The following is a 27,247-nucleotide window of genomic DNA, read 5'->3' on the forward strand; positions in this document are numbered from 1 at the left end:
GACACACCTGGAGACATTTCTTTGTTAAAATGATAACCTTTGCATGCATAATTGAGGCAATAACTTTGTTAAGCGAACACATTACAACACATCGCAACAAAATCACTCACTGTGCATATACAACAATAAAATAGAAAAGCGGAAGAGAGTTTGTTATACATTGCGATACACTACATATACGAGGTTTTGCAACTTGAATATAAGACCAAGTCGCAGAATATCTTTTGCATATATATAATATCTGTTATTTTTCAATATAATCTCTATTCACTTTAATACACTTATTCCATTTGTCCTTCAAGCTTTTAATACCACTTTTATAGAAATCCGCAGATTGTCCCTCTAACCACGCCTCTGTGGCAGCCTTTATGTCCTCGTCATCCTGGAAACGTCTTCCACGTAGGGCAGATTTCATTTGCCGGAACAGGAAATTGTCACTGGGGGCTGAGTCTGGGCTGTAGGGTGGGTGATTTAACTGTTCGAATCCACATTCACATTTGGCGGCCTGTGCAATTCTCAACTTGTGAACCGGAGCGTTGTCATGTAAAAGTAGAATATCACGTATTAACATCCCATGGCGTTTCTGGCGAATAGATTTTCGTAATTCTGTCATTACATTAGCATAATACCGTCCATTGGTTGAAGTTTTGGGTGGCATGTAATCAATCCGTAATATGCCTCTTGCATCCCAAAATATGGTGGCCATTACCTTGCTAACCGATGGGGTGCCTCCATTGCATGGATTCCAATTTAGTTTCTGGGTCCAAGTGGTGGATCCATGTTTCATCACCTGTCACTAGACGAGAAAGAAATCCGGCTTCATCAGCAGTATCGAGATCCAGGAAGCCTCGACATTTTTCAGTTCTCTGATAGTGATCTTGAGCTCTGAGGTTTCTAGGTACTCATCTTGCAGATACCTTGGACATACCAAGATGCTCACGAATAATGGTTCCAACAGTTCCAGCTGATATTTGGAATTCCCTAGGAAGTTCAGATACTTTCACTCGTCGGTCAGACAAAACAAATTCTTTCTATAGCAGCAATGGTTTACGGTTGGGTGTCATCTGAAGGCCTGCCTGACCTTGGGTCATCGTCTATGGACTCCCTACCCCTTTTAAACTGTAGAGACCAACGGCAAACTTCGGAATAGTCAGGAGCATCCTTACCCATCACTTTACACATACGATCAAGGATTTCTTTTGCTTTGCATCCCGTCCTTGGGAAGGAACTTCATTACAGCGTGCTGTTCATGTTTGAGAGAATCCATGAATGTGACCACCCTTATGTGAATGAAGCATCACATTTAACTTATTGTTGTGTCTGTAACTTGTTATGACACGTGTCAACCTGATGTTATGACTAGTGTCACACCTGCCACAAGTCGACATTGTTTGTGTAAACACAAATGCCTAAGTTGCAAAACGTTTTGAACGCCCCTCGTACGTCCACACGACACCAGTGTGCATCAGTCGCAATGAGCTATCGAGGTAGAATCTGCATCTATTGTTTCAGCATTATGGTGAACAGGAGGAATGCACTTTGATATTTCACAAAGCGTACATCTCCAGAACTAGAAGTTTCAAATACCGTATTCGTCGAAATAAGCGCCCCGCTCTAATAAGCGCCCACGGCGATATATGCTAATTTATTGGCTAAAGAACAATCTCAATTAGCACCCCTTCCGATTGATCGATTTCTTCGTTGAACCAATTTATTTTTAACAAAAAAGTACACACATTATTTCACAAAATGTTGCAGGATTGAGTGACGGTTAAATACACATAATGAAATTTAACAACAGTTCAATTTTTAATTTGGAGATAACTTACTGTGTTTTGAAATTTGATGTAGTCCCACTGTAGAGTAGATACCTCTTATTTTAATTTGGAACCGAGCGCTTTAGAGGTAACTCCATTCTACCATGACGACAACAACGCTTTAAAAACGGTGCTCTCTTGCAACGGGTAACTACACAGGGCACAAAGGTCCGCTATGTTTGAACATTCCGAAAATTGTTCAAAGGTAGTTACATATGTAATAAATATTACTAAAGTTCAACATAAAATACCCATAGCCTTGAATAATTCAAAATAAGCGTTCAAAAACTAGTTGACAAATAACCCTCCCAACTTAGTCCAAGGATATATGTTTTAATGTTATCCCAACCTGTTGTGCACTGTTTGGAAATCAGCGAGAGTTATTTCTTGGAAATGGAATATGCCAATTCCATTGTAGGGGTGACAGGTTGTAGGAATAGTTATAAAAATGCTAAACGAATACATTCTCCAACAAACAAACTGCTATTTATTTGACATGTGTAAGTCTTATTTGTTAGTAATTACCCCTCGTAAATAATTTTAAAAAATCAAAATAAATGCCTCACCACCCCGAACTTGGATATGGCAGATACGCTGACAATGCATGTATTTACCATTCAATTATAACACATAGTCATACAATTATCATCACCAAAGACTCTTGCCGCCTCAGATGAGAATAATGGTACATGCAAAATGGCTGGGAATTGAGGAATGCACCACTTCAATACCGAGGCACTAACCGCTCATGTTCATGATCAGATCAGGATTTAATTGTATGCAGGGGTTTAAGAGATCCAATTACCTTGATTGAATATATAGTACATATATATGACTGTGTTTTCCAAACAACTGGAAATACCATATATATACGTGTATTATATCAGTAATGATATCTTATTCCCGTTCAATGACAGCATCTTTTAATTAAAGTGATCCTAAAATTTGAAGATATGACGATTTCGAGGTTTAATGTACAACCTGCTACAAACGACAAGCAGAACAAAAGTGCTGTTGTGACATATGCATGATTATTTGATAGAAAATGTAAGTGCATGAGAATAATCGCACTAGATAATCCGCCGAAACAGACATACAATGCATATATATTCCAGCAGTTTTGTATATTATCACAATTATTAGAATTTCTGTACTTTACAAATTGCGTTGACATCTGCATTCTGGTTTAAGTAAAGAAACTAATTTACCCATGCCACAACCGACAGACGAGGGGAACAAGGTAAGTATAATTTGCTTGTCCATGTTTACTCAGACTGTGATATGTTCGAATTCTCGTTGAAAATATGTTCGTACTCTTCCCATCACTTGGAATAAGAATACAATCTGATATTTCTGCTGCTAAAATAAATCTTAAAAGTATAGCCCCCACTCAGCTTTTGTCTTCTCTACCATGGCAGTTAGTAAAGCCAGAGGTGGACCCATCACCAACTAAACTAAAGAAATCCGAAACAAACCAACTGATTTATCAACAACAATAAAATGAATTAAGAAACTCATATGCTACTTACAAATCAATCTTTACAGATGGATCCAAGGATGGTGACGCTGTTGCCAGCGCCTCCGTCATTGGATCAAGGACTATCTCATCCTGATTACCTGATAACTATTCTATTTTCACAACAGAAGCCAATGCCAATCTAAAATATATCAGTAAACAGCCAAAACATCATCAGTTTATAATATTTTCTGATTCTGATGATGCCTGCAGGCTATTCATAACATGTCATATCAACATCCACTTTTAATCGAAATTATTGAATTGTATAATGCTCTTGCTACTGGTCAATACGACATCGTTTTTTGTTGGTTACCCAGCCATGTTGGAATCATAGGTAACACAATGGCCGATGCTGCTGCAAAATCAGCACTCAGCAAATCTGTGACACCACTTCTCATCCCATACACCGATTGTAAACCCTTGATTAGATTTTACATCCGTGATCTAATGTAGAAGTAGAAGTAGGTATCAATAAATTACATGAAATTAAACCAAATATCGGTTATACCTACTTGGGTTGTCAGTCCAGATTTGATGAGGTCATTATGCGACGATGTCGTATTGGCCATTCAAGATATACTAATGAATATATATATTGAAAGGTGAGGATCCTCCATTTTTTATCCCTTGTGATGAGAGAATGTCCTGCTTGACTGTATTGATTTTTCCATCGCAAGGGATAAATTTTTCAGAGCAACATCAATAATGGATCTTTTTAACAATGTTCCATCTCATTTAATAATTAACTTTTTAAAAGAAATTGAACTGTTAGATAAATTTTGAATCTGTGTAAATAGTTACCATTTTATTGTATCAGTAGTGTTTAACTTGTAACGGAGATTGTTAGTGGCTGTATCCTCAAAGGGGTTTTAAGTACTGTAAAATTATTGTCCCCCCTGAGAGGGCATGTAAGACGTAGTCGTAGTATGCTTGTTTGTTTTAATTTTGGCTAAACCTGATGATATTCGCCAGCGGCTAAGGGATGGCGTAAATCCTGCTGGGGAACCGTGCAGGTAGCAGAAGAATTGAAAGTCTCCACGGTCCCTAGTATGGTGGCCTACCTTTAGTTGCTGGCGACCCCCAGCCCGTTTTTGTAATGTATTGTTATTTATCGTCATATGTTTTTTTATGGTTCAGTACTAGGTTTGAAATAAACATCTGTGATAATCTAGTTATTTTACTGTCCTTTGAAGACAGGTTTTATAATGAAACCGTATGTATTATGTATTACTTGATTTAGTCACGATATGGCTGAAATAATGCCGATGTGACTATAAATATTCACTCACTCACTCACTCACTCACTTCAACTGAATATGCTAAATAAATGCTAAATTGGGTTGTAATGATCAAGTCTATTCACATCATACAGAATGCATTTAAGTGAGGTCACTTTTCAGAAGAAAAAAAACATTGCAAGGATTTAATCAATTACATTAATAGTTTGTGAATAAAAACTGATTTTTCAGTGCACATAACATTATCATGATGATATTGGCACATGTTTTTGTATAAGTCTCTTTGCACAGCATTATTACTCAGATGTATTGCAAGTATTGACACAAAATCACAACAATTTTCATTGCCAACATGCAAATAATAGGTCTTCTTATGACTGTAGTTTGTGTCATCTCCCCTAGTCCCATAAATTTAATTCCTTATCAGGGCTGAATATTAATATTGGAAAAAGGCTCGGGATAGATGTAATCTATCTTAATACAGAGTTGCTCACCCAGAGTCGATATGTAAGATTGATGTAAGATTCTCAATGGGAAAAAGAGTTGATTGAAGAGTCGATAATAGCATGTGTTCAATGATCCTAAGTCAGCATCGATCTCTCCGAATGTAATGACGTGCATTAAACTGTCAATAAATAACAAAATACATTTTTCGTATGACTATAGAACCGAAAGCGTACGCCTATTCGGTTGACGGTCTCTGGCCATTAGCCCATTAGATCTATATTAAGTAACTACCCCGATAATACAGTGTACTATGCAACCCAAAAACAGCAATCTATCAAACCTTCAATAAAAAAAACTGTTGCTTTTACCACAATATAATAATAAAGTCTACCATGTATTTGGAAAGTACTCGATTCTGATTGGTCAATCAGAGGTTATTAAATCACATTAAACCCCCTCTGATTGAAACAGGTGATTTGACAGGCGCATAACCGCGGTAACTAATATTTCCTCCTCTACCCAATGGGTAATGCATCTGTTGGGTATATGAAATAAATCTCAACTGAAAGCTCCCATGTCGGGAATAACTTGTACCAATGCAGTGTCTTCCTTCTTGAGACATTATTTCTATTCGACTGTGTGAAATGGTGTTTAAAGTTCTTGTGGATCAAACGTTTCACGTATTTGTCAAACGCTTCACAGTAAGATAGAAGAGATGAGGAGGAGTCGACTGATGTAACTATTTCTGCTAACCATCATATTGTACACTTGTTGTCCAAACATAGCTGAATCTATATACTAGTATACATATATTATATTAACGACAGCATCATTTAATTAAAATGATCATAAACATTGAAGATATGACAGTTTCAAGGTTCTTTGTGTACCATACCACTAAAGTCAGGCAGAACAGGTAAACACATGGCGTTGTTGTGACAGATGGATGCTAATATAACACATATGCTACAACAGTAGCATTGCATTTTATTAAAATATATAGAATTTCTATACTTTTGAAATTGCGTGGGCATCTGCATTTGCAGTAAACTAGTATATAAAGAAAACAAATTGCACATGCCACAATCACGACAGACGAGGAGAACGAGGTAAGTATAATTTGATTGTCCATGTTTACTCAATCAATTTGTTTTTTATTGTATGAAAAGCCATTGGCCCATATACAAGTGAGTCACATAGACATACAGTTATATTGACAAATAGTGTAGTGTACGGGGTATCAAGACAACCACAACTGACGTAACACTAAGGCATGATGAATGTATAAAGATACTTGCAATTGAACGTGATACCTTTTGCTTGACAGCAGACATTCAAAGTTATTAGCAGATATACACGAAAAGGACCAGACGGGTAGATATTCCATTCTTATTTTGTTATATACAGGACAAATAAACATAAAATGAAATTCGTCTTCAGCACCAAGGTTACTGACGGGGCATATTCTGAGTGACTTTTCAATGTTTAGATATCTTCCTCTATTCACTTTTAAGTCATTCAGACCAAGCCTAAAGCGTATAAATGTATTGCGGAGGGTGTTTGAAAGATACTACTCTGGTTCAAGGAGAGACTTAATATTACGATATCTGTCGTACCTCGAACTTCCTGAAAGTGTAGAATGTCAATACCGTCGGAACATGTCTATAGCGCGAGTACGAAATTGTTGTAAGACTGTGTTCGAATGCTCTTTGAAAATATGTTCATACTTATACAGCACTGTTTAGTACAAGGGATGGTTGCATGAGCAGGTTTGTAGGTAATAGATGTAATCAATGAATGTACTAGAGAAAGTGCGTAGCTGTAATTCTCATTCATCTAATACTCGGTGAAATTCAGGTAAATAAAACACTTCATTGGCACATATACAATATTGTGCATTTTTACTATTCGTATAGTATTGCATCGCCTGAAGTAATTGAAAGAGTTTAACAGTCCAGCTGAAACACTGCTGCTTGCATAATATTAAATTCGTGTCATTAGAATGTAGTGAATAACATGTTATGTTTTTAAACTTATGTAATAATGAACTGCACTTATCATATTGCGTAAAACTGGACATATAACGTGAATGTTTATTTTCAGTCACCAAAATCAAGACCGCAAACAATGAATTTCAGTGCTTTATATATGGCTGTGGCGTTCGCCTTTCTCACTGGAAAAACAACAATGGTTTGTAGCAAAATGCAACTGACTGTCATCGCATATCTATTTATATTAGTATATACTTTAATGTTTTATGTTCTTAATAAAAGATAGCAACGCCATAAATCGTAAAGAACAATAAAGGAGGAGACGTGGTTTCTTTCACGATCAACCTTTGTCCTGACATGACGTCATTTCTAGAGCTTCGCTCATACGTTCGCAACTCGATGACGTCGTTAATTGGACGACGCTATTTTTTAGAGGGTAGTGAATTGTTCCCCTTAGAGGTAGCTGGACAAGGCAGATAAACGCAATGAGCGAACGATCAAATCAAATAGAGCGCGAGATATGGCAATGTGTAATGGGAGAATATGTACACATAGTGGCCGTCAACTGGTTATGTGTTCGTGAGAATATTAAGACAATACTAAACATAACCAGCCTGTTAATAAAATTGGCTTGTCCGACATTGCCGGGATCGGATTGTATTGAGGGTGTTACATCATTTAATGCGTGAAAATATTTTTAACGCTGTTCAAATTTATCAACATCTTCAAAGAGGCTGTACATAATGTTGATATCTCATATGAGAAATAGACGACTCGTCGTTCATTATCGTATTAAAAAACACACCTGATATCAGTCACTCACGGACCGAGTTTGATGAAACCTGATATGTGTGTTTCCGATTAAAATGTATATGTGTGAGCATTGTAGTAGTTTCACGTTGATAAGATTCATGCAATATTTTTCAGTTTGCGTTGCCTTTGGACAACTTTTGCAAATCGGTTAATGACATGGGCGTAAGTACATGAAACATTATTTTGCAAGTATCTTTTAGTTCTGATTAGTTTTAAGGCTGTATATTTTATGTTTATCTATCAGAAAATATCTGAATGACTCTTTCGTCTTTACACATGCACATTGTGTGTATACGTTATGTACACTCATTGCTCGATTGGGGCGGTCGGGTAGCTTAGTGGTTAAAGCGTTCTTTCGACACGCCGAAGACCCGGGTTCGATTCCCGACAGGTGTTACAATGTATGAAGCCCATATACCAGTATGTAAAGTAACCAAAATGGTGCAACCGTATTCGACTCTTAACTTAAAACAGACTGTGTTTACATTTGAACCCCTGAGGGGATTCCGTGTTAGAATAAGTCCCTAGCTTCATATACATGTCGGTACGAGACGACTCAATTGACTAGGTTTGGCGACTTAGTTGATTGTGAGTCAACAACATACCCAACGGCGTGGGACCTTGTTCATGACAGCAACTACAAGTTTGTCTTGTCCATTCACAGGCAGCCGCCATAGGCTACATTTGAGTGTCAAAAGCAGTTTTGGGTTTTTAGCGTCGATACACCAATGATTCCAACGACCCCTCTCTTTTGCAGTATCCCTATTGCAGTACGCCTAAATACCATCACTTGGAGATAACGTAAAGGCGTTTGCATTATTTTCTAAGTAATATATCGAAGGGTTTTTGAAAGTTCCCAGCCTATTGGCGTTTGATATTTTCGATGAAAAAAAGCAGTCTATGTACAATCAGCATTGTAGAGTAGTCACAAAAGACAAATGATTTTAACAACGAAGATCTCCCTACTCTATTGCAGTATTCCAATGCAGAAAAGACACTGACGGATGCAGTGAACGCACTCGGAAGTAAGGATTATACAATAATATATTTTACACCTGGAAACAAATTAAATTAAGTACCATTCCTCCTTTTCATATATCCTGAACATATATTTTTTGGATGTATCTACATGTGCAGTTGGTAGGAGAAAGTATGTCACTCCGGATGGGTGCAAATGTTAATATTGGGATCATATCATAGGATACAAAGACACACAGTAAGGAAAGGGTCATTAAATGACATATCATCAGAGAATCGATTTTGGTTTCTGTATTTCAGTATGAGCTTGTAACCTTGTAAACAAAAGTAAATGTGTTTTGTTCTAAAATGTATAAAGGATACAATTTAAAAAAATACTATTTTATTTGGAAATATGAACAAAGCTGTGCCTACCCTTTTCCCTGGTGTATATAAATGCACTGTGTATACTGTATTAAGTGATATAGCCACCAATTCGAGGTTAGAATAGTCACAGCAACATATGCTGGTCGCACGAACCGGCTAAATGGATCGGTTGGTCAGACTCGTAAACTTGGTTGATCGTTATCGTAAAACAATCGGACCGTTGCTTACAAAATCATACACTGAATTGTTTGGTCCAGATTCGATTATTTACATTTTTATATCTGAATACTATCTTAAACTGACGAAAAGAATTACTAGAACATTGATATCAAAGTCAAACATATAGTTTAGACTTTCATAAATAGTGAATGAACTCTCTTGTGACAAGCAATAAAGACTCAGCAACGATCGTAGTGTTTGTATGTAGAAGATGTCTAATATACATATACATGTTATTGTTGTATCTTTTTTTGTAGAATACGTGAGTACACAGCCCAAGCCTTTAGCATGTCTGTCAACACGTTGATACTTTCTGGACTGCGTTGCAGTAAGACCTCATTGAACTGGACGGTTTGGTCTACACAACGTGCTTTGAAAATTGTATTTGTGAGTTAATGTGACCCGATTATAATCCTTGGTCTTGGAGCAGTAAACAATTATGATGGGTTCCAGAACATAATGGTAATCACCTGCATCACATTTGCTTTAAGATTGACTTGAGATAGTCTTACACAGGTCTATAGTGAACATTGAAGAATTCGTTCTAGTGTGAATTTGGTATGCTTACCTCAGTACATCATTTATCAATATAGTACTTTGGCCCCTGTACCTGGAACATCGATGAGTGTGTCGCTCAACAATAAATACGTAAATAATTTCCAAAACTCCTTCCACAGGTACCTATCAGATGGGATTCTAGCAATAGGATGTAGAACTCATCAGACCTGCTTTCTTTAAGTGATCGTTATATCTTACTGAGTGCGACGTTCAAGTAGGCAACAAAGAAACTTATTCAAATAGGACAGACATTTTAATTTTAGGCCTATCATATGGTCGTAGGTTATAATAGATAGAAATTAGATTTTCATTACAGGCCCGTTCTTGTCCTTTTCAGGACAAGACAAACACCGAGACAGCAATGGAAACTGTTCTGCAAATGGTAGGTTCACGTCAAAGTTGTGTACTGGTCTCATGTCTGTTAGCGTCTTTTCCGAGTAAAATGCCTTGTTTGGCAGTTTAGCTGAACCGATGGTCCATACTATTTGGTAATGCAGATCTAATTGTTATTTATATTTCACTAGTTAATTAATCTAAAAATAACCAGTGTGCTAACCGCACCCTAAACAATCAGGCAAGAATTACAGCTACGATATTGCTGATGGTGACGTTAAACAACAATCAAAAGAAACAAATTGATTGTTTTTTATATCATCCGAACTTGGGTATATTTTTTAGAGTTTCTTTTTACCCTTTCACAGTTGGCAGTTAGTCACGTAAAATACTGCAACGAAGTGGAAGTCGCAAAGAAGGGGAACTAGGAAAGGCATGTTCTTCAATGGAAACACGAGTAAGTAAGTTTCCTTTTACCGCTGTTTCGAATACTGTGTCAGTTATATTGGGACTGAATGAGGATTACTTACTTACTTATATTGGAGATTTAACGTGCGCTTTCCGACTGCAAGCGTATGTCGCACACGGGCCCGGCCAGGCCATTTAATGTGTTTCCAAAAAGGGGAAAAGTGAGTTTGTGCAACCCAGGAGGGGGCTTTAGGGGTTACTTATATAGTAATTTTGAAATTTTGAGATTTGGAAAGAATGCCAAGAGTGGGTGGGGGACGAACTAAGGGAGCTGTGTGTGTTGGGTGGTTATCAAATAAGGTAGTTTTGGTTTTAATATTTTATTTGGGGTTTAAATGCGACTATTTAGTCCTGTTTTTATTAGGTATATGCCTAAGGCTTTGAATTTTTCTAATTTATTTTGTGGGTTTAGGATTGATTCTAGTGTAAGTCCGGTTTTAAGATTTAGGGTGGTCTGTAGTGTTGTTCGGTGTGTTTGGTAGTGTGTGCAGTGAATGAGTACGTGTTCTGGTGTTTCTTGTTGTTTGCAATGTGGGCAGTTTCCTGTTGTGTGTAGATTAGCTATTTTACGGTGATTATTTAGTTTGGTGTGGCCTGTTTGTAGTTTGGTAATTATTCTGTCGATTTTTTTGGATGGGTGTAGTATTTTGGGTTTATTTAAGGGTTTTTTGAGTACTTTCCTGATTTGGCTATTTGAGTTTTGGTATATATTTTGCCATTTTTTGTTAATTTTTTGTTTAGTGACACTTTTGATTTCTGATTTTGAGCTGGGTAAGTTTAAGCTTATTTCTGGGAGTTTAAGGGATAATTTTGCTGCTTTATCTGCCTTTTCATTTCCAAAGATTCCTACGTGGGCGGGGATCCAAATGAACTCTATTTGTTTACCTACCTTAGTTAAGTTGTTTGAGCTATTGAGTATTTGATTTATTAGTTTGGGGCGGTTTTTAGTGTTTTTATTTTTGAGGGCTTGTAGTCCACTGAGAGAGTCGGTTAGGATGAGGATTTTTTGGTGTTTTTTAGATTGCTGATTGTGTAGTGCTGAGGCCATGCCCATTAGTTCGGCCGTGAATATGGATTGGTTGTTTGGGAGTCGGTAAGATTGTGTGTCTTTGGTTGGTTGTGCGAGGTGGACTCCGAAACCTGTGTGTTTTGAGATCGGAACTGAGGATGAACATTGTACAGAATATATATAGTAGGTGAGGGATTAACAGAAGAGGATAACGGTAACAACAATTGCATACATGGGCGGGATAACATGAGTAAGTAATGACAACTGGAGGATAACACTCTCTCAACATGATGGACAGAGAACACATAGGTGGAAGCCAATGGGAAATGAAGCCAACTAAACAGGATAAGTTGCATAGGTGTGGTGATTATTGCTTAATGAGTTCATGTGATGAAACAGCCTTGATCTCTGTTGATTGATGGCTTGAGGTGGCGAATGTGGACAGCTTCTGATAGTTTTCTTTTCTTGACATCATGGAGGTTGTCTTCTGTTAATCCTCCACCCACTTTATATATTCTGTACAATGTTCCTCATTCAGTCTTGCTTCACAACGGTATAAGGATTTATATCGAAACGTCGCCTTTACAGTTTTAAAGAAGTTGTAATCCATAAATTGTGTCTACTTTGTCATCCGGCAACTTCCAAGTAATGCCCATCAAACAATTCAGCTCACGAAGTTGTCTTAAATAAGATCACTATTTAGAAATTATGTGTTCGGATTGGAAGTACGTTGCATGTTAAGAGTTTGGGAGCATTTAGGGAATGGTAGTTAAGAAGCGTCTGTTTCTGTTTTTGCAAGTGATTGAAAACATCTAAAGTTCTAGACAGCCATATGACTGCTCTCTGAATAAGTGCTTGGTTGTGACATGGGACAAGGGGGTACTAGGGATGTGACTGATTGGATTATGCACTATCCGCTATCTTGTGTGAAGAGTAGGACTTATTACCTCATGCATGTTTTCTTTTTTTCACAGGATACCAAGCCAAGCTGTTGAATTCGTGTTCTTGAAACCTGAATAAAAAGGCATGCACATTACTTTCTATGGTTGTGTTTGAATGTTCTCATAAAATATTGTCCCCGCCTACAGTGTCTTGTATATACATTTATATGATCATTGAATGAGTGAGTGGACGTTAACTTTAATTGTTATAACGTAGATCAACCTTGCAGTTGTGCAAAAAGCAGATGTTAATCACGTACCGTTAAGGCATTTTGATAACAGCTATGTAGCCCTATCGTTTTTCACAGAAGCACCTTGAAGTTCTGAGGAGATGTTGTCAGATTTTTAGCGTTCTTTTTATAACACAACTTGTTTAAAGTGACGAAAGTAGAAATTAAACACTTTGTAGAGGATTTGTATTCCTCAAGGAAAAGATTTGGTTATGTGGTTGGTTGTAGAATAATTATGAATTACACATATTAGTGAGTGAATGCGTTCGTCTTAAAGACCCTTTTCAGTTATATAGAGAGTTATGGAGAGCCCTATCAGCGTTATACACCAAGTACTTTCGCACTGAAGGCATGACACATGGTGTATACATCTCTTGTGGAACCAGTGCTATTTTATGGATGAGCTTTTTGGGGTGTTAACATGTACAGAGAAGTCCAGTCGAATAAAACGTGTCTCTTGGAGGCGGACGATATGCATCAAATATAGCTACACGAGGAGATACTCAACGAACAGAAGTTTACAAAATGCTTACGAGATTAGGCCATATGACAGCAGACAGGATCGCGCATTTTATACATGAGAATGGGAAAAATCAACCAAAGTTATTGGAGAAGAAAGTCTTTAAATTTCTAGAACAAAGCAACGCACTTTTGATCTTTGAAAGTAATTTAAGTAAAACGAGTGCGTATCAGGGCACTCGTTTAACTTGACTGACTGTGATATGTGGACTCGGGAAACATGGAATGATAGTAACATAGTAAGATAGAACAATCTTTTTTTTACTTATTAGTGTGAGTGTGTGTGTATGCGTGTGTGTGTGTGCGTGTGTGTGTGTTGCGTGTGTGTGTGTGTGAGTGTGTGAGTGTGAGTGTGAGTGTGTGTGTGTGTGTGTGTGTGTGTGTGTGTGTATGTGTGTGTGTGCATTTAATGCGAGACACAGAAATAAAGTATTTAATTCTTTGAATCTCTCTTTATAACGGCGAGTGAACTTGATGTGAAAAGAAGTGCGAAGTGATGCAGGTCTTAGACGTTTGACATTTTCGCTTGGGTGAAAGCAACGAGCACGGAGATGGTGTTGACACACCTGGAGACATTTCTTTGTTAAAATGATAACCTTTGCATGCATAATTGAGGCAATAACTTTGTTAAGCGAACACATTACAACACATCGCAACAAAATCACTCACTGTGCATACACAACAATAAAATAGAAAAGCGGAAGAGAGTTTGTTATACATTGCGATACACTACATATACGAGGTTTTGCAACTTGAATATAAGACCAAGTCGCAGAATATCTTTTGCATATATATAATATCTGTTATTTTTCAATATAATCTCTGTGGCAGCCTTTATGTCCTCGTCATCCTGGAAACGTCTTCCATGTAGGGCAGATTTCATTTGCCGGAACAGGAAATTGTCACTGGGGGCTAAGTCTGGGCTGTAGGGTGGGTGATTTAACTGTTCGAATCCACATTCACATTTGGCGGCCTGTGCAATTCTCAACTTGTGAACCGGAGCGTTGTCATGTAAAAGTAGAATATCACGTGTTAACATCCCATGGCGTTTCTGGCGATTAGATTTTCGTAAATCTGTCATTACATTAGCATAATACCGTCCATTGGTTGAAGTTTTGGGTGGCATGTAATCAATCAGTAATATGCCTCTTGCATCCCAAGCCATTACCTTGCTAACCGATGGGGTGCCTTCATTGCATGGATTCCAATTTAGTTTCTGGGTCCAAGTGGTGGATCCATGTTTCATCACCTGTCACTAGACGAGAAGGAAATCCGGCTTCATCAGCAGTATGGAGATCCAAGAGGCCTCGACAACTTTCAGTTCTCTGATAGTGATCTTGAGCTCTGAGGTTTCTAGGTACTCATCTTGCAGATACCTTGGACATACCAAGATGCTCACGAATAATGGTTCCAACAGTTCCAGCTGATATTTGGAATTCCCTAGGAAGTTCAGATACTTTCACTCGTCGGTCAGACAAAAAAAAATCTTTCTATAGCAGCAATGGTTTACGGTTGGGTGTCATGTGAAGGCCTGTCTGACCTTGGGTCATCGTTTATGGACTCCCTACCCCTTTTAAACTGTAGAGACCAAAGGCAAACTTCGGAATAGTCAGGAACATCCTTACCCATCACTTTACACATACGATCAAGGATTTCTTTTGCTTTGCATCCCTCCTTGGGAAGGAACTTCATTACAGCGCGCTGTTCATGTTTGAGAGAATCCATGAATGTGACCACCCTTAGGTGAATGAAGCATCACATTTAACTTATTGTTGTGTCTGTAACTTGTTATGACACGTGTCAACCTGATGTTATGACTAGTGTCACACCTGCCACAAGTTGACATTGTTTGTGTAAACACAAATGCCTAAGTTGCAAAACTTATTGAAAGCCCCTCGTACGTCCACACGACACCAGTGTGCATCAGTCGCAATGAGCTATCGAGGTAGAATCTGCGTCTATTGTTTCAGCATTATGGTGAACAGGAGGAATGCACTTTGATATTTCACAAAGCGTACATCTCCAGAACTAGAAGTTTCAAATACCGTATTCGTCGAAATAAGCGCCCCGCTCTAATAAGCGCCCACGGCGATATATGCTAATTTATTGGCTAAACCAATTTATTTTTAACAAAAAAGTACACACATTATTTCACAAAATGTTGCAGGATTGAGTGACGGTTAAATACACATAATGAAATTTAACAACAGTTCAATTTTCAATTAGGAGATAACTTACTGTGTTTTGAAATTTGATGTAGTCCCACTGTAGAGTAGATACCTCTTATTCTAATTTGGAACCGAGCGCTTTAGAGGTAACTCCATTCTACCATGACGACAACAACACTTTAAAAACGGTGCTCTCTTGCAACGGGTAACTACACAGGGTACAAAGGTCCGCTATGTTTGAACATTCCGAAAATTGTTCAAAGGTAGTTACATATGTAATAAATATGACTAAAGTTCAACATAAAATACCCATAGCCTTGAATAATTCAAAATAAGCGTTCAAAACACAAAGTTTTTCAAAAAGAAGTTGACAAATAACCCTCCCAACTTAGTCCAAGGATAGATGTTTTAATGTTATCCCAACCTGTTGTGCACTGTTTGGAAATCAGCGAGAGAAGTCATTTCTTGGAAATGGAATATGCCAATTCCATTGTAGGGGTGACAGGTTGTAGGAATAGTTGTGAAAATGCTAAACGAATACATTCTCCAACAAACAAACTGCTATTTATTTGACATGTGTAAGTCTTATTTGTTAGTAATTACCCCTCGTAAATGATTTTAAAAAATCAAAATAAATGCCTCACCACCCCGAACTTGGATGTGGCAGATACGTTGGCATGCATGTATTTACCATTTAATTATAACACATAGTCATACAATTATCATCACCAAAGACTCTTGCCGACTCAGGTGAGAATAATGGTACATGCAAAATGGCTGGGAAATGAGGAATGCACCACTTCAATACCGAGGCACTAACCGCTCATGTTCATGATCAGATCAGGATTTAATTGTATGCAGGGGTTTAAGAGATCCAATTACCTTGATTGAATATATAGTACATATATATGACTGTGTTTTCCAAACAACTGGAAATACCATATATATACGTGTATTATATCAGTAATGATATCTTATTCCCGTTAAATGACAGCATCTTTTAATTAAAGTGATCCTAAAATTTGAAGATATGACGATTTCGAGGTTTAATGTACAACCTGCTACAAACGACAGGCAGAACAAAAGTGCTGTTGTGACATATGCATGATTATTTGATAGAAAATGTAAGTGCATGAGAATAATCGCACTAGATAATCCGCCGAAACAGACATACAATGCATATATATTCCAGCAGTTTTGGATATTATCACAATTATTAGAATTTCTGTACTTTACAAATTGCGTTGACATCTGCATTCTGGTTAATGTAAAGAAACTAATTTACCCATGCCACAACCGACAGACGAGGGGAACAAGGTAAGTATAATTTGCAAGGACTATCTCATCCTGATTACCTGATAACTGTTCTATTTTCACAACAGAAGCCAATGCCAATCTAAAATATATCAGTAAACAGCCAAAACATCATCAGTTTATAATATTTTCTGATTCTGATGATGCCTGCAGATCTAATGTAGAAGTAGAAGTAGGTATCAATAAATTACATGAAATTAAACCAAATATCGGTTATACCTACTTGGGTTGTCAGTCCAGATTTGATGAGGTCATTATGCGACGATGTCGTATTGGCCATTCAAGATATACTAATGAATATATATATTGAAAGGTGAGGATCCTCCATTTTTTATCCCTTGTGATGAGAGAATGTCCTGCTTGACTGTATTGATTTTTCCATCGCAAGGGATAAGTTTTTCAGAGCAACATCAATAACGGATCTTTTTAACAATGTTCCATCTCATTTAATAATTAACTTTTTAAAAGAAATTGAACTGTTAGATAAATTTTGAATCTGTGTAAATAGTTACCATTTTATTGCATCAGTAGTGTTTAACTTGTAACGGAGATTGTTAGTGGCTGTATCCTCAGAGGGGTTTGAAGTATTGTGAAATTATTGTCCCCCCTGAGAGGGCATGTAAGACCACATCATTCGAAGTAAGTTTATTCCTACTATCATTTTAGTCTTAGTATGCTTGTTTGTTTTAATTTTGGCTCAAACTGATGATATTCGCCAGCGGCTAAGGGATGGCGTAGATCCTGCTGGGGAACCGCGCAAGTAGCAGAAGAATTGAAAGTCTCCACGGTCCCTAGCATGGTGGCCTACCTTTAGTTGCTGGCGACCCCCAGCCCGTCTTTGTAATGTACTGTTATTTATCGTCATATGTTTTTTTATGGTTCAATACTAGTTTTAAAATATACATCTGTGATAATCTAGTTATTTTACTGTCCTTTGACGACAGGTTTTATAATCAAACCGTATGTATTATGTATTATTTCAGTCTAACTTGATTTAGTCACGATATGGCTGAAATAATGCCGATGTGACTATAAATATTCACTCACTCACTCACTTCAACTGAATATGCTAAATTGGGTTGTAATGATCAAGTCTATTCACATCATACAGAATGCATTTAAGTGAGGTCACTTTTCAGAAGAAAAAAAACATTGCAAGGATTTAATCAATTAGATTACTAGTTTGTGAATAAAACCTGATTTTTCAGTGCACATAACATTATCATGATGATATTGGCACATGTTTTTGTATAAGTCTCTTTGCACAGCATTATTACTCAGATGTATTGCAAATATTGACACAAAATCACAACAATTTACATTGCCAACATGCAAATAATAGGTCTTCTTATGACTGTAGTTTGTGTCATCTCCCCTAGTCCCATAAATTTAATTCCTTATCAGGGCTGAATATTGATATTGGAAAAAGGCTCGGGATAGATGTAATCTATCTTAATACAGAGTTGATCACCCAGAGTCGATATGTAAGATTGATGTAAGATTCTCAATGGGAAAAGAGTTGATTGAAGAGTCGATAATAGCATGTGTTCAATGATCCTAAGTCAGCATCGATCTCTCCGAATGTGATGACGTGCATTAAAATGTCAACAAATAACAAAATACATTTTTCGTATGACTATAGAGCCGAAAGCGTACGCCTTTTCAGTTGACGGTCTCTGGCCATTAGCCCATTACGATCTATATTAAGTAACTGCCCCGATAATACAGTGTACTATGCAACCCAAAACAGCAATCTATCAAACCTTCAATAAAAAACTGTTGCATTTACCACAATATAATAATAAAGTCTACCATGTATTTGGAAAGTACTCGATTCTGATTGGTCAATCAGAGGTTATTAAATCACATTTAACCCCCTCTGATTGAAACAGGTGATTTGAAAGGCGCATAACCGCGGTAACTAATATTTCCTCCTCTACCCAATGGGTAATGCATTTGTTGGGTATATGAAATAAATCTCAACTGAAAGCTCCCATGTCGGGAATAACTTGTACCAATGCAGTGGCTTCCTTCTTGAGACATTATTTCAATTCGACTGTGTGAAATGGTGTTTAAAGTTCTTGTGGATCAAACGTTTCACATATTTGTCAAACGCTTCACAGTAAGATAGAAGAGACGAGGAGGAGTCGATTGATGTAATTTTTTCTGCTAACCATCATAATGTACACTTGTTGTCCAAACATAGCTGAATCTATATACTAGTATACATATATTATATTAACGACAGCATCATTTAATTAAAATGATCATAAACATTGAAGATATGACAGTTTCAAGGTTCTTTGTGTACCATACCACTAAAGTCAGACAGAACAGGTAAACACATGGCGTTGTTGTGACAGATGGATGCTAATATAACACATATGCTACAACAGTAGCATTGCATTTTATTAAAATATATAGAATTTCTATACTTTTGAAATTGCGTGGGCATCTGCATTTGCAGTATACTAGTATATAAAGAAAACAAATTGCACATGCCACAATCACGACAGACGAGGAGAACGAGGTAAGTATAATTTGATTGTCCATGTTTACTCAATCAATCAATGGTTTATTGTATGAAAAGCCATTGGCCCATATACAAGTGAGTTACATAGACATACAGTTATATTGACAAATAGTGTAGTGTACGGGGTATCAAGACAACAACAACTGACGTAACACAAATTCATGATGAATGTATAAAGATACTTGCAATTGAACGTGATACCTTTTGCTTGACAGCAGACATTCAAAGTTATTAGCAGATATACACGAAAAGGACCAGACGGGTAGATATTCCATTCTTATTTTGTTATATACAGGATGAAAATGAAATTCGTCTTCAGCACCAAGGTTACTGACGGGGCAAATTCTGAGTGACTTTTCAATATTTAGATATCTTCCTCTATTCACTTTTAAGTCATTCAGACCAAGCCTAAAGCGTATAAATGTATTGCGGAGGGTGTTTGAATCTTAAATTTGAAAGATACTACTCTGGTTCAAGGAGAGACTTAATATTACGATATATGTCGTACCTCGAACTTCCTGAAAGTGTAGAATGTCAATCCTGTCGGAACTTGTCCATAGCGCGAGTACGAAATTGTTGTAAGACTGTGTTCGAATGCTCTTTGAAAATATGTTCATACTTATACAGCACTGTTTAGTACAAGGGATGGTTGCGTGAGCAGGTTTGTAGGTAATAGATGTTATCAATGAATGTACTAGAGAAAGTGCGTAGCTGTAATTCTCATTCATCTGATACTCGGTGAAATTCAGGTAAATAAAACACTTCATTGGCACATATACAATATTGTGCATTTTTACTATTCGTATAGTATTGCATCGCCTGTTGTATAAAGTAATTGAAAGAGTTTAACAGTCCAGCTGAAACACTGCTGCTTGCATAATATTAAATTCGTGTCATTAGAATGTAGTGAATAACATGTTATGTTTTTAAACTTATGTAATAATGAACTGCACTTATCATATTGCGTAAAACTGGATATATAATGAGAATGTTTATTTTCAGTCACCAAAATCAAGACAGTAAACAATGAATTTCAGTGCTTTATATATGACTGTGGCGTTCGCCTTTCTCACTGGAAAAACAACAATGGTTTGTAGCAAAATGCAACTGACTGTCATCGCATATTCTATTTATATTAGTATATACTTTAATGTTTTATGTTCTTAATAAAAGATAGCAACGCCATAAATCGTAAAGAACAATAAAGGAGGAGACGTGGTTTCTTTCACGATCAACCTTTGTTCTGACATGACGTCATTTCTAGAGCTTCGCTCATACGTTCGCAACTCGATGACGTCGTTAATTGGACGACACTATTTTTTAGAGGGTAGTGAATTGTTCCCCTTAGAGGTAGCTGGACAAGGCAGATAAACGCAATGAGCGAACGATCAAATCAAATAGAGCGCGAGATATGGCAATGTGTAATGGGAGAATATGTACACATAGTGGCCGTCAACTGGTTATGTGTTCGTGAGAATATTAAGACAATACTAAACATAACCAGCCTGTTAATAAAATTGGCTTGTCCGACATTGCAGGGATCGGATTTTATTAAGGGAGTTACATCATTTAATGCGTGAAAATATTTTTAACGCTGCTCAAATTTATCAACATCTTCAAAGAGGCTGTACATAATGTTGATATCTCATATGAGAAATAGACGACTCGTCGTTCATTATCGTATTAAAAAACACACCTGATATCAGTCACTCACGGACCGAGTTTGATGAAACCTGATATGTGTGTTTCCGATTAAAATGTATATGTGTGAGCATTGTAGTAGTTTCACGTTGATAAGATTCATGCAATATTTTTCAGTTTGCGTTGCCTTTGGACAACTTTTGCAAATCGGTTAATGACATGGGCGTAAGTACATGAAACATTATTTTGCAAGTATCTTTTAGTTCTGATTAGGTTTAAGGCTGTATATTTTATGTTTATCTATCAGAAAATATCCGTATGACTCTTTCGTCTTTACACATGCACATTGTGTGTATACGTTATGTACACTCATTGCTCGATTGGGGCGGTCGGGTAGCCTAGTGGTTAAAGCGTTCGTTCGTCACGCCGAAGACCCGGGTTCGATTCCCGACATGTGTTACAATGAATGAAGCCCATATATCAGTATGTAAAGTAACCAAAATGGTGCAACTGTATTCGACTCTTAACTTAAAACAGACTGAGGGGATTCTGGGTTAGAATAAGTCCCTAGCTTCATATACATGTCGGTACGAGACGACTCAATTGACTAGGTTTGGCGACTTAGTGGATTGTGAGTCAACAACATACCCAATGGCGTGGGACCTTAATCATGACAGCAACTACAAGTTTGTCCATTCACAGGCAGCCGTCATATAGCTAGAATATGGCTACATTTGAGTGTGGCGTTAAAAACAATTTGAACAAGTTTTACAATGTTTTAATTGTTATATCAGACGCAAAATAAGTTTTGATTCAGAATTACATCGCATGATTATTAAAACTTCCCATCCTATGGCTTTTGAAATTGTCGATGTCAAAAGCAGTTTTGGGTTTTTAGCGTCGATACACCAATGATTCCAACGACCCCTCTCTTTTGCAGTATCCCTATTGCAGTACGCCTAAATACCATCACTTGGAGATAACGTAAAGGCGTTTGCATTATTTTCTAAGTAATATATCGAAGGGTTTTTGAAAGTTCCCAGCCTATTGGCGTTTGATATTTTCGATGAAAAAAACAGTCTATGTACAATCAGCATTGTAGAGTAGTCACAATAGACAAATGATTTTAACAACGAAGATCTCCCTACTCTATTGCAGTATTCCAATGCAGAAAAGACACTGACGGATGCAGTGAACGCACTCGGAAGTAAGGATTATACAATAATATATTTTACACCTGGAAACAAATTAAATTAAGTACCATTCCTCCTTTTCATATATCCTGAACATATATTTTTTGGATGTATCTACATGTGCAGTTGGTAGGAGAAAGTATGTCACTCCGGATGGGTGCAAATGTTAATATTGGGATCATATCATAGGATACAAAGACACACAGTAAGGAAAGGGTCATTAAATGACATGTCATCAGAGAATCGATTTTGGTTTCTGTATTTCAGTATGAGCTTGTAACCTTGTAAACAAAAGTAAATGTGTTTTGTTCTAAAATGTATAAAGGATACAATTTAAAAAAATACTGTTTTATTTGGAAATATGAACAAAGCTGTGCCTACCCTTTTCCCTGGTGTATATAAATGCACTGTGTATACTGTATTAAGTGATATAGGCACCAATTCGAGGTTAGAATAGTCACAACAACATATGCTGGTCGCACGAACCGACTAAATGGATCGGTTGGTCAGACTCGTAAACTTGGTTGATCGTTATCGTAAAACCATCGGATCGTTGCTTACAAAATCATTCACTGAATTGTTTGGTCCAGATTCGATTATTTACATTTTTATTTCTGAATACTATCTTAAACTGACGAAAAGAATTACTAGAACATTGATATCAAAGTCAAACATATAGTTTAGACTTTCATAAATAGTGAATGAACTCTCTTGTGACAAGCAATAAAGACTCAGCAACGATCGTAGTGTTTGTATGTAGAAGATGTCTAATATACATATATATGTTATTGTTGTATCTTTTTTTGTAGAATACGTGAGTACACAGCCCAAGCCTTTAGCATGTCTGTCAACACGTTGATACTTTCTGGACTGCGTTGCAGTAAGACCTCATTGAACTGGACGGTTTGGTCTACACAACGTGCTTTCAAAATTGTATTTGTGAGTTAATGTGATCCGATTATAATCCTTGGTCTTGGAGCAGTAAACAATGATGATGGGTTCCAGAACATAATGGTAATCACCTGCATCACATTTGCTTTAAGATTGACTTGAGATAGTCTTACACAGGTCTATAGTGAACATTGAAGAATTCGTTCTCGTGTGAATTTGGTATGCTTACCTCAGTACATCATTTATCAATATAGTACTTTGGCCCCTGTACCTGGAACATCGATGAGTGTGTCGCTCAACAATAAATACGTAAATAATTTCCAAAACTCCTTCCACAGGTACCTATCAGATGGGATTCTAGCAATAGGATGTAGAACTCATCAGACCTGCTTTCTTTAAGTGATCGTTATATCTTACTGAGTGCGACGTTCAAGTAGGCAACAAAGAAACTTATTCAAATAGGACAGACATTTTAATTTTAGGCCTATCATATGGTCGTAGGTTATAATAGATAGAAATTAGATTTTCATTACAGGCCCGTTCTTGACCTTTTCAGGACAAGACAAACACCGAGACAGCAATGGAAACTGTTCTGCAAATGGTAGGTTCACGTCAAAGTTGTGTACTGGTCTCATGTCTGTTAGCGTCTTTTCCGAGTAAAATGCCTTGTTTGGCAGTTTAGCTGAACCGATGGTCCATACTATTTGGTAATGCAGATCTAATTGTTATTTATATTTCACTAGTTAATTAATCTAAAAATAACCAGTGTGCTAACCGCACCCTAAACAATCAGGCAAGAATTACAGCTACGATATTGCTGATGGTGACGTTAAACAACAATCAAAAGAAACAAATTGATTGTTTTTTATATCATCCGAACTTGGGTATATTTTTTAGAGTTTCTTTTTACCCTTTCACAGTTGGCAGTTAGTCACGTAAAATACTGCAACGAAGTGGAAGTCGCAAAGAAGGGGAACTAGGAAAGGCATGTTCTTCAATGGAAACACGAGTAAGTAAGTTTCCTTTTACCGCTGTTTCGAATACTGTGTCAGTTATATTGGGACTGAATGAGGAACATTGTACAGAATATATATAGTAGGTGAGGGATTAACAGAAGAGGATAACGGTAACAACAATTGCATACATGGGCGGGATAACATGAGTAAGTAATGACAACTGGAGGATAACACTCTCTCAACATGATGGACAGAGAACACATAGGTGGAAGCCAATGGGAAATGAAGCCAACTAAATAGGATAAGTTGCATAGGTGTGGTGATTATTGCTCAATGAGTTCATGTGATGAAACAGCCTTGATCTCTGTTGATTGATGGCTTGAGGCGGCGAATGTGGACAGCTTCTGATAGTTTTCTTTTCTTGACATCATGGAGGTTGTCTTCTGTTAATCCTCCACCCACTTTATATATTCTGTACAATGTTCCTCATTCAGTCTTGCTTCACAACGGTATAAGGATTTATATCGAAACGTCGCCTTTACAGTTTTAAAGAAGTTGTAATCCATAAATTGTGTCTACTTTGTCATCCGGCAACTTCCAAGTAATGCCCATCAAACAATTCAGCTCACGAAGTTGTCTTAAATAAGATCACTATTTAGAAATTATGTGTTCGGATTGGAAGTACGTTGCATGTTAAGAGTTTGGGAGCATTTAGGGAATGGTAGTTAAGAAGCGTCGGTTTCTGTTTTTGCAAGTGATTGAAAACATCTAAAGTTTTAGACAGTCATATGACTGCTCTCTGAATAAGTGCATGGTTGTGACATGGGACAAAGGGGTACTAGGGATGTGACTGATTGGATTATGCACTATCCGCTATCTTGTGTGAAGAGTAGGATTTATTACCTCATGCATGTTTTCCTTTTTTCACAGGATACCAAGCCAAGGTGTTGAATTCGTTTTCTTGAAACCTGAATAAAAAGGCATGCACATTACTTTCTATGGTTGTGTTTGAATGTTCTCATAAAATATCGTCCCCGCCTACAGTGTCTTGTATATACATTTATATGATCATTGAATGAGTGAGTGGACGTTAACTTTAATTGTTATAACGTAGATCAACCTTGCAGTTGTGCAAAAGCAGATGTTAATCACGTACCGCTAAGGCATTTTGATAACAGTTATGTAGCCCTATCGCTTTTCAGCACCTTGAAGTTGTGAGAGACGTTGTCAGATTTTTAGCGTTCTTTTTTATAACACAATTTGTTTAAAGTGACGAAAGTAGAAATTAAACACTTTGTAGAGGATTTGTATTCCTCAAGGAAAAGATTTGGTTATGTGGTTGGTTGTAGAATAATTAAGAATTACACATATTAGTACGTGAATGCGTTTGTCTTAAAGACGCTTTTCAGTCATATAGAGAGTTATGGAGAGCCCTATCAGCGTTATACACCAAGTACTTTCGCACTGAAGGCATGTCACATGGAGTATACATCTCTTGTGGAACCAGTGCTATTTTGTGGATGAGGTGTTTGGGGTGTTAACATTTACAGAGAAGTCCAGTCGAATAAAACGTGCCTCTTGGAGGCGGACGAAATGCATCAAATATAGCTACACGAGGAGATATTCAACGAACAGAAGTTTGCGAAATGCTTACGTGATTAAACCATATGACAACAGACAGGATCGCCCACTTTATACATGAGAATGGGAAAATGTAACCAAAGTTATTGGAGAAGAAAGGCTTTAAACTTTTAGAACAATGCAACGTACTTTGGATCTTTGAAAGTAATTTAAGTAAAACGAGTGCGTATCAGGACTTTTTTAACTTGACTGACTGTGGTATGTGGACTCGGCAAACATGGAACGATAGTAACAAACCTGAAGTGATAAGCTGCTTCGTCTATTCTGATCTACGTTACAAGCTTTGTGTGTGTGTGTGTGTGTGTGTGTGTGTGTGTGTGTGTGTGTGTGTGTGTGTGTGTGTGTGTATGTGTGTGTGTGTGTCTGGTTGTCTATGTGTGTGGCTGTGTGTCTATATAGAAAAATCTTGTTTCTACTTATCAGTGTGTGTGTGTGTGTGTGTATGTGTGTGTGTGTGTGTGTGTGTGTGCATTTAATGCGAGACACAGAAATAAAGTATTTAATTCTTTGAATCTCTCTATATAACGGCGTGTCAGCTTAATGTGAAAGGAAGTGCGAAGTGATGCAGGTCTTAGACGTTTGACATTTTCGCCTGGGTGAAAGCAACGAGCACGGAGATGGTGATGACACACCTGGAGACATTTCTTTGTTAAAATAATAACCTTTGCATGCATAATTGAGGCATTAAATTTGTTAGGCGAACACATTACAACACATCGCAACAAAATCACTCACTGTGCATACACAACAATAAAATAGAACAGCAGAAGAGAGTTTGTTATACATTGCGATACACTACATATACGAGGGGCGTTCAATACGTTTTGCAACTTCAATATAAGACCAAGTCGCAGAATATCTTTTGCACTGTAATTTTTCAATATAATCTCCATTCACTTCAATACACTTACTAGTATTCCTTTTGTCCTTCAAGCTATTAATACCACTTTTATAGAAATCCGCAGATTGTCCCTCTAACCACGCCTCTGTGGCAGCCTTTATGTCCTCGTCATCCTGGAAACGTCTTCCACGTAGGGCAGATTTCATTTGCCGGAACAGGAAATAGTCACTGGGGCCTATGTCTGGGCTGTAGGGTGGATGATTTAACTGTTCGAATCCACATTCACATTTGGCGGCCTGTGCAATTCTCGACTTGTGAACCGGAGCGTTGTCATGTTAAAGTAGAATACCACGTGTTAACATCCCATGGCGTTTCTGGCGATTAGATTTTCGCAATTCTGTGATTACATTAACATAATACTGTCCATTGGTTGAAGTTTTTGGTGGCATGTAATCAATCAGTAATATGCCACTTGCATCCCAACATATGGTGGCTATTACCTTGCCAACCGATGGTTGAGTGCGAAACTCCCTCGGAGGCGGAGAATCGGGGTGCTTCCATTGCATGGATTCCAATTTAGTTTCTGGGTCCCGGTGGTGGATCCATGTTTCATCACCTGTCAC

General features: G+C 37.4%; 3 long non-coding RNA genes across 4 annotated transcripts in view; 2 read left to right on the forward strand and 1 right to left on the reverse strand.

The window, feature by feature from the left end:
* The window catches only part of LOC139473568 (uncharacterized), a 481,685-nt gene that overhangs the window by 58,616 nt on the left and 395,822 nt on the right, over positions 1-27,247 (reverse strand). The window lies entirely within an intron of this gene.
* On the forward strand, positions 7,122-8,866 carry LOC139460720 (uncharacterized). The gene is made up of 3 exons (XR_011652827.1): positions 7,122-7,211; positions 7,940-7,987; positions 8,802-8,866. It is a non-coding gene; the product is annotated as an uncharacterized lncRNA (long non-coding RNA).
* LOC139460728 (uncharacterized) lies at positions 20,473-22,325 on the forward strand. Its single transcript, XR_011652828.1, has 3 exons — positions 20,473-20,550; positions 21,280-21,327; positions 22,261-22,325. It is a non-coding gene; the product is annotated as an uncharacterized lncRNA (long non-coding RNA).

Source organism: Haliotis cracherodii, unplaced genomic scaffold (genome assembly GCF_022045235.1).
Source record: "Haliotis cracherodii isolate W230 unplaced genomic scaffold, xgHalCrac1.p SCAF_1, whole genome shotgun sequence".
NCBI lineage: Eukaryota > Metazoa > Mollusca > Gastropoda > Lepetellida > Haliotidae > Haliotis > Haliotis cracherodii.